Source organism: Phyllobates terribilis, unplaced genomic scaffold, assembly GCF_046119375.1.
Source record: "Phyllobates terribilis strain yellow unplaced genomic scaffold, ASM4611937v1 Scaffold_12__6_contigs__length_324123572, whole genome shotgun sequence".
NCBI classification, from domain to species: Eukaryota; Metazoa; Chordata; class Amphibia; order Anura; family Dendrobatidae; genus Phyllobates; species Phyllobates terribilis.
Genome location: NW_027362772.1, coordinates 78,184,321 through 78,193,130, shown reverse-complemented (window position 1 = coordinate 78,193,130; position 8,810 = coordinate 78,184,321). Strand labels below are relative to the sequence as shown.

At 43.5% G+C, this 8,810-nt stretch overlaps 1 pseudogene; it reads left to right on the top strand.

Annotated features, from left to right (window-relative positions):
- Positions 1-472: 472 nt before the first annotated feature.
- LOC141173093 (galactoside alpha-(1,2)-fucosyltransferase 2-like) lies at positions 473-1,500 on the top strand (annotated as a pseudogene).
- Positions 1,501-8,810: the final 7,310 nt, after the last annotated feature.

Sequence of the window (8,810 nt, the reverse complement as noted above, 5' to 3'; positions counted from 1 at the left end):
GTCACAACTCTATATAATATATGAGTTTCACTTTTTGTATTGAAGAACTGAAATAAATTAACTTTTTGATGATATTCTAATTTAGTAAGATGCACCTGTATATAAGAGGGTTTAAAATGGGTCTGCCATCACCTTATAAATTATAATGACTGTTTTGCAAAGACTCCAATGTTATGTTCTGCATTTACAATGACTTCCATGTTCTTCGTTGTTGCGATGGGTTACAGGTTGACCCTGTTGAAGTGGACATAGCTCTCAGTTGCCTAAGCTGCCTTATTACTATGGAACACCATACCTAAGCAAATGATACAATGTGCTATATTCTGATTTTATGTTGCTTTTCCGCTATCCAAGCACTAATGCCAAATATTCATATGTCTATACAGTTGATTGTATGTATTCATGTTGTTAGATTATTTTCTAATTCTTTATCTCTTTATTTGATGCAGCACTTTTGCCTGGAACGTCAAACATGAAGCAATGTCATCTGATCATCTTTCTAGTAATTGTAGTTGTAATGAATTTGTCCTATTGGTACAATGTTCCTTTTAGCCAAAGGATTTTATCAAAAATTTGTAAGACCAGCAGTGAAGAAAATGCACCTCAAGATGCTTCACATACCACCCGACCACTGAGAGGAATGATGACTATTCTTCCCCAAGGACGATTTGGTAACCAAATAGGAGAGTATGCAGCTCTCTATGCCCTGGCAAAAATGAATGGCTATCGAGCGTACATTCTGCCGGAGATGCACAAAGAACTTTCCTCACTATTCAAGCTAAATTTGCCATTAATTTCCAAGGATTCTGCTAACCGTATAAAATGGAAGGAATATAAAATTAACAACTGGATGTGTCCCGAATACCGAAATATCACAGGGGAGAATATTAGACTGAAAGGTTTTGTTTACTCCTGGACATTTTATCATCATCTAAAGAACGAACTTCTCCAAGAATTTACATTTCATGACTTTGTTAAAGATGAGGCCAACACTTATCTAAGACAAGTGAGGGGTAATCGGATGAATGTGACATTTTAGGGGTTCATGTTCGGAGAGGGGATTATGTAAATCTCTTTGTTCAACAGAAGAGAGGAGTTTTAGCGGACAAAAATTACCTAAAGAATGCCACTGATTACTTCAGGAAGAAGTACCAGAATCCGATATTTGTGGTGACCAGTAATGGGATGGACTGGTGTAAGAATAATATTAATAATTCCTTAGGAGATGTTTACTTTGCCGGAGATGGAAAAGAAGGTTCCCCTGATCGGGACTTTTCACTTTTGGCCCATTGTAACCACACTATCATGACATTTGGGTCATTTGGGATCTGGGCGGCATACCTGGCAGGCGGTGAAGCGATTCACATGGCTAATTACAGTGCTCCTGATTCTTCTTATCTAAAGTATGTCAAGTATGAAGCCATCTATCTTCCAGAATGGATTGCTGTTCCCGTGGACCTAACAGATCTACTAAAGAGCAAAGGACTTATTAAAAAATAAAATTATTTGGTCAATTTTTTTTTGTCCCATAATTTACTACCGTTTTGTGTAATGGAGGCAAAATGTCAACTCTTGGGTCAGGGCCAAACTTTGCAATATTCTTAGTGTTTCCCTGCATGAGAGGTCAGTGAAGAAACGCATATCTAACACTAAATATGTTAAACACTAAAACTCTGAATCTGTATCAAACTCATATTACATATAAGAAAAAAGGAGAAAAAATTCATCACCTCACCGCAGGAATTCCAAAATGATGCTCGGATGTCTCGGGGCTGGTGTCCCCAACAGCAAGATGTGGGGCAAAAAAATAGGATAATCCGGCACTAAAGTAAATATTATATTAAAAGTCAATTTTATTAGAATCCATTAAAATCCAAAGAAGCAAAAACAAATCAAAAATAGTATATTAAAAAGAAGTGGAGTGGAGGGAAGACCCAAGGTGAAACCTTACGCATTTCAGACAGATACGTACTTACTCATAGGCTATGGGTTTACCCCCCCTGCTTATAAAGTGAATGTTCATCCTTAATTTGTCATGTTGTAAATCTGAATGTACAGTTGAAACCAGAAGTTTCCATCCACTATATAAATTACACATCTGCATGTTTTTCTCAATATCTGACATAAAATCAGAATAAACCGTTTTAGGTCAATTAGGATTACCATAATTTTTATTATTTGCCAAATGTCAGAATAATATGAGAGAGAGAATGTTTTAAGTCATTTTATTACTTACTGCAAAGTCAAAAGTTTACATACACTAAGATTACTATGCCTTTAAACAATTCTGGACTGCCCATATGATGATGTCATGTGTTTGGAAGCTTTTGATAGTTTTTTTTGGGCAACTTCTGAGTTAATTAGAGAAACACCTGTGGATGTATTTTAATGCACACCTGAAACACACTGCTTCTTTTTAAAGACCAATTGTATAAAACTAATACATTATTTCTGATGCACAATGAAAGCCATAAAAGTAAAAATAGAATGAAAAAAATGGCAGAATTATTGCATTTTTAATTAATTTCACAAGAACTGAAATAAAAAGTGATACAACAGTCATATGTATCCCCAGGTGGTACCAACAAAAAGATTGTCCTTCTAAAAACAATTTTTCATAAAGATCAACAGAGCTTGATTTAAGGGATGGAATTACTACCGTAATTGTTATAGCAATATACATTGGAAATACACTGTAATCTGGAAAATTTGTGTTTCTATAACCAATAGGTAAAATGTTTTGAAATGTGAATCTTTTGAAACTCAATTTCACCTGATCAGACAAATCCTTTTTTTATTTCACTTTCCATGAATCACAAATCAGTGGCAAGCCTTTAATTGCCTGAAAAAGATGTGTAATATTGGACCATTAAAAAAAAGTTAAAAAAAATATGTCTTTTTATATAGTGTATGTAAATTTCTGGTTTCAACTGTATATAGAGTGGGTATGGAAAGTATTCAGACCCCTTTACATTATTCACTCTTTGTTTCATTGCAGCCATTTGGTAAATTCTAAAAAGTTCATTTTTTTCTCATTAAAGTACACTCTGCACCCCATCTTGACTGAAAAAAAACAGAAATGTAGAAATTTTTGCAAATTTCTTAAAAAAGAAAACCTGAAATATCACATGGTCATAAGTAGTGATGAGAGAGCATGTTCGCTACTGCTCGGTGCTCGCCGAGTATTTCCGGGGTTGCTCGGCGGGAGCTTGGGTCTCCTCCCTGCATGTTTGGCGCTCTTTAGAGAGCCAATGAACATGCAGGGATTGCCTGCCACTCACTGTAATGCCGTAGCCATGTTGGTTGTGGCATTACAGTCATTGGCTGGCCGCACAGCGTCATCAGGTCTATATCAGATCTGGCGTCACAGTCTACTCCGCAATCAGACAGTGTAGGGAGAGCTGCTGCTGAGCTAGGGAGAGATTTGCTTGTTTCTAGTTAGTGTAGGTGTACCAAACTATATTAGAGACACATATCCATCTCAACAAACAGTCTTTCTGAAGCCTAATCGATCTGCAGAGATATCAGGCAGGCAGTGTATATAGGCAGGCAGGTAGGGTATATAGCAGACTGCAGTGCATATAGCACAAGAGGCTCCATTCCAGTTCTGTCTGCTGCTGCTGTTAGATATTTCTAGACATAGGCCCAGGTCTCAGGGGCCAGGAATAATCCTCATTATTTGCTTAAAAAACAATCCAGAGAACACAGTTTTTCTGCGCTATTTGCTTGTTGGCACTGCAGAATACAGCCAGGTCCTTTCCATATAACTGCGCTAAAAATCCAGTTATTTAAAACTGTGGTTTGTCCGTCACACGGATCACATATAATTACGCTGAAAATACTGCCATTTCTGGCCTCCATTAAAAAATGTTTTCAGTGTGTCAGTGAAACAATTTACACCAGTTTGCTGTTCAAAATAGTTACCTACAGGCCAGGTATTTAAAACTGTGTTTTGTTCATCACACGGATCACATATAAGTTCGCTCCAAATTCAGTCATTCGTTGTGAGCGTGGAAGATATTGTCCTCCACTTAAAATGGGCAAGGCACGTGGCAAGGGACGGGGAACTGGACGTGATGGTGATGATGGTGCATGCAGAGGCCAAGGCCGTGTGCAAGCTGAAATTGTGCCACAACAAACACCCACATCTTCTCGCTCGACCTTCCTGTCCCAATTAATAGGAGGCCGCAGAACACCACTATTGAACACAGATCAGTGTGAAAAGGTTATTGGTTGGATAGCAGATAATGCTTCCAGTTACTTAGCCACCACCACCACCACCTTTTCTTCCACATAGTCAAGTCTCAGTAGCTTTGAGTCTGGACTGCATATTCCTCACCCTGAACCTTCTTCCTCCCACCATGTCGAGTGCTCATAGACAACTGATCCCACACTTGGACACTCCGAAGAGCTGTTCACTTTTCCATTTATAGATTCGGCCTCTCACCCAGTCCACTTGAAGCAGGGCAAGAGGAGAACGCATGTAGCAATGCCCAAATATTTCAGCAGCCATAGTCACACGAAGGCGACGATGGGAAAGTGTTACAAGAGGTGGACGATGATGAGACACAATTGCCAGAAAGTCAGGAGGAGGACAGGAGTGCGGAAGTGGAAGACGAGGTGGTGGATGATATAGAAACTGACCAAACCTGGCAGGAGGACATGCAGAGCGAGGACAGCAGCACACAGGGGGAGGGAGGCAGAGCACCCCAACAGGCAGGAAGAAGCAGTGTGGTGACCGCAGACAGAAGGCAGGTAAACCATTTCCCGTAACACCAACACAAAGGAAGCTGCCAGTACAACTGTAAGGTCTTCCCGAGTCTGGTTGTTTTTTAAAGACTCTGCCGATAACCACAAAAAGGCCATTTGCACCACCTGCCAGGCCCGCATCGGCAGGGGTGGCAAAACTAGCAGCCTGACCACCACCAGCATGATCAGGCACATGGCAGCAAAGCACCCGACTTTGTGGGCCAAACCCCAGGGTCCAGGAACAGTGTCTGCGGGTGGCACCATTGCTTCTTCCGCTGTTGTGCATGCAAGCCAATCCCCTGTCCATGGTGCATGCGAAGATGCCTCCTGCCCTGCACCTGTCGTTGCACACTTTCAAGTAGCAGCATCAGGAAGCACGACCACATCCTTGTCCCAGCGCAGAGTTCAGTTGTCCATACCCCAGTCCTTGGAACGCAAGCGCAAATACGCAGCCAACGCCCCACACGCCACACTACTAAATTCCCACATTTCACGACTGCTTGCGCTTAAAATGTTGCCTTTTAAGCTCGTGGAGATGGAAGCATTCTGCAACCTGTTGGTGGCGGCCGTCCCTCGGTACTCGGTCCCCAGCCGCCACTATTTCTCCCGGTGTGCCGTCCCAGCATTACGCAAGAACATGTCCCAAAACATTAGCCGTGCCCTCAACAAAGCAGTTACCGGGAAAATCCACCTAACCACGGACACGTGGACAAATGCTTGTGGGTAGGGACGGAACATCTCGCTGATGGCACACTGGGTTAACATAGTGGAAGCCGGGACCCAGTCGGACCTTGGGACGGAACACGTCCTCCCGATGCCAAGGATTGTGGGCCCTAGGTCAATCAGGGTTGCCCCCATAGTCTACAGCTTCTGCACCTCATCCTCCTCAGCCTCCTCTTCAGCCTCCATCTCTGAAATGACCACATTAGTCACAAGCTGGAAGCACTGCAGCACTGCCTCAGCCAAGCGGCAACAGGCTGTGCTGTAGCTAATATGCTTAGGTGACAAACCGCACAATGCTGAAGAGTTGTGGACATCTCTGAAAGAGCAGGCAGATCTGTGGCTCACACCGCTGAACCTGCAGCCAGGGATGGGCGTGTATGACAATGGCCGGAACCTGGTGGCAGCTCTGAGGCGAGGCGAGCTCACACACGTACCATGCCTGGCCCATTTGCTTAACCTCGTGGTTCAGCGGTTTCTCAAATCCTACCCGGAGCTGCCGGATCTACTTTTTAAAGTACACCGCCTGTGTGCCCATTTCAGAAAGTCACCAACAGCTTCTGCCGCCCTTGCCATGTTTCAGCAGCGTTTGCAGCTTCCGGCTCACAGACTAGTATGTGATATCTCCACGCGTTGGAACTCTACACTGCAGATGTTGGGAAGGATTTGTGAGCAGAAGAGGGCAGTTGTTCAGTACCAGCATCAACAAGGCCGTTGGTATTCAGTTCAGACTCCACACATAAGACCTCAGGAGTGGACATGGATGTCAGACATATATACCATCCTCCAAAACTTTGAGGACTCCACCAAGATGGTGAGCGGCGATGACGCCATAATTAGCGTCACCATCCTGCTTCTCTGTCTTTTGAAACGCTCTCTGCTCAAAATCAAAGACGATGAATTGCAGGCAGAGCACGATGAGATGGAGCAAGGAACCATACAGGGTGAGAGGAGGAGGAGGAAGAACAGATGCTAGTTTCATTCACAAGTGTCATACCGTCGGTTCAGCGTGGATGGCCTGAGGACAGAGAGAAGGAGGAGGAGAGCACGGTCAGTCGTCCTCTTGGTGAGTATCAAGAGAATATAGTCGGCACTCCGTATAGCTAGGGTGGTGCATGTGGAAAACAATGTTTCTAGGAAAAGCAAATCCCGGCACTCATGTGTTGATGGTTGATTCATTTATTCCACAACTCACAAGACGTTTCAGCCTGTCCAAGGCTTTTTTTAATTGTCCTCTTGGTGAGGACACGGAAGTCTTGCCTGTTAGCAGTCTGGCACGCATGGCTGAGTTTATGTTACGCTGCCTTTCCCATGACCCTCACGTTCTCAAAATTTTGGGTGACAGTCATTACTGGTTGGTGACACTTCTAGACCCACGCTACAAGGAGAACTTTATATCTCTTATTCCTGAGGCGGACAGGTCTACAAAAATGGGGCAGTACCAGAAGGCCCTTGTTGTGGAACTGTTAAAAAAATTCCCATCTGAAAACGCTGGCAGCAAAGGTCACAGTTCGTTGGACATCCAAGGAGTAGAGGCGAGAGAGACACAACTTCAATCCAGCAGAGGCAGGGGAACACTGTCAAAGTTCTGAGAGAATTTTCTCAGCCCCTCCCATCACACAGGCCCTGAGGTGCGGGGTACTCTCACAAGGATTGCAAAGTTTGGGAAGATGCTGAGGGAGTATCTTGCCGATCGTACCAACGTCCTCCGTGATTCCTCTGTGCCTTTTAATTATTGGGTATCCAAGCTGGATACGTGGAATGAATTGGCTTTCTACGCCTTGGAGGTCCTGGCCTGCCCTGCCGCTAGCGTTTTATCAGAGCGGGTTTTTAGTGCCGCTGCTGGAATTATAACTGATAAGCGCATCCGCCTGTCAATTGAAAATGCTGACAGGCTGACTCTTATGTTGGATTGGGCTAGACTTCTCAACACCATATCATGCCCGTAAAAAAAAATTTTCATACAGTATGTTCATGCATAACCCCCAGTGGTAAATGTTTGTCAGCCCATACACTTAGTGCATGGGCATTACAAGTATAGGAGACCCGCTCCTTTCTATTGGGAACATTTTTTTTGATGCCCTGTTCCATGTCTCTTCCATGGGGCATTGGAGTGTCTCCCAATTTTTGTCAGCCCTTGCATTCACTGCATAGGCCAACACTATGGGAGACCCACTTCCTAATAATGGGAACATTGTTTTTAGGAGGCTCTCCGACCTCTACATCTTTTCCAAGGGGGCATTGGAGTGCCTCCAAATTTTGGGCAGCCTTTGCTTCACTGCATAGGCAAACAGTATGGGAGACCCTCTCCTTTCTAATGGGAATTTGTTGTTACTGTGGCCCTGCTCTATGCGTCTTTTAATTGTTAGTGCGTTTTTTCCTAAATTTTGTCACCCGTTGGACTCACTGCATACCCTACAACTGTATGGGCATTACCAATATAGGAGACTCGCTCCTTTATAATGGTAACATTTTTTTTACTGAGACCCTCCTCTGTGTCTCTTCAATGGGGTATTGGGTTGTGTCCGAATTTTTGGCAGCCTTTGCAGTCAATGCATACGCAATAACAGTATAGGAAACCCATTTGTTAATAATGGGAACAACAAAGCATAGCCAGCTCTCTAACAATAGCAAGGGCCGACTGCTGGCCCTTTATGAATAGTAAGGGCGGCCTGATGGCCCTATAAAAATAGGTTTTGTGAATTTCAGAGTCCCTCCATCATAAATGAATCAAGATGTGTCTGATGATGTGTCACACACCACATGGCCAGATAAGGTTGTAAAATGTTAAACTGACATTTCCCGGTGAATGCATTTGTCTTGGTTGAAACAAAGCAAAAGTGCAAAAAACGCATCAAAAATGCTATGTGTGAACATAGCCCAAGGTGTGGAGCAGTATTTTTGTTTTTGTATATTTATTTTGCCTTATATACAAGTCATTACCCTGGAAAGGATGTTCCTTAACATATTTCCCAGGAAATTTTGGTTTCATATTTGTATGTTTTATTGTGAGTCCGTAAAAGTGGCGCAATACCTCTGACAACGTTGTTGACAGCAGTGACCTGGGAGTCAGAACTTCTTCCAGGGGTCTTCCCCATGCTGTTCCCATGTCATTTGAGCACTGTTTCCATCAATTTAGTCAATTTTTAGGCCCTCTGCAGACAGCCGGGGGAGCCGCCTGAAAAATGCTCGAGTTTCCCATAGACTTACATTGGGCTCGTTGCTCCGATCGAGCACTCGAGCATTCCAATTTGTTCGACCCGAGCATCGAGCACCCGAGCATTTTAGTGCTTGCCCATCACTAGTAAGGGCTCATCGGAAGCAGTGTGGACAATGAAGAG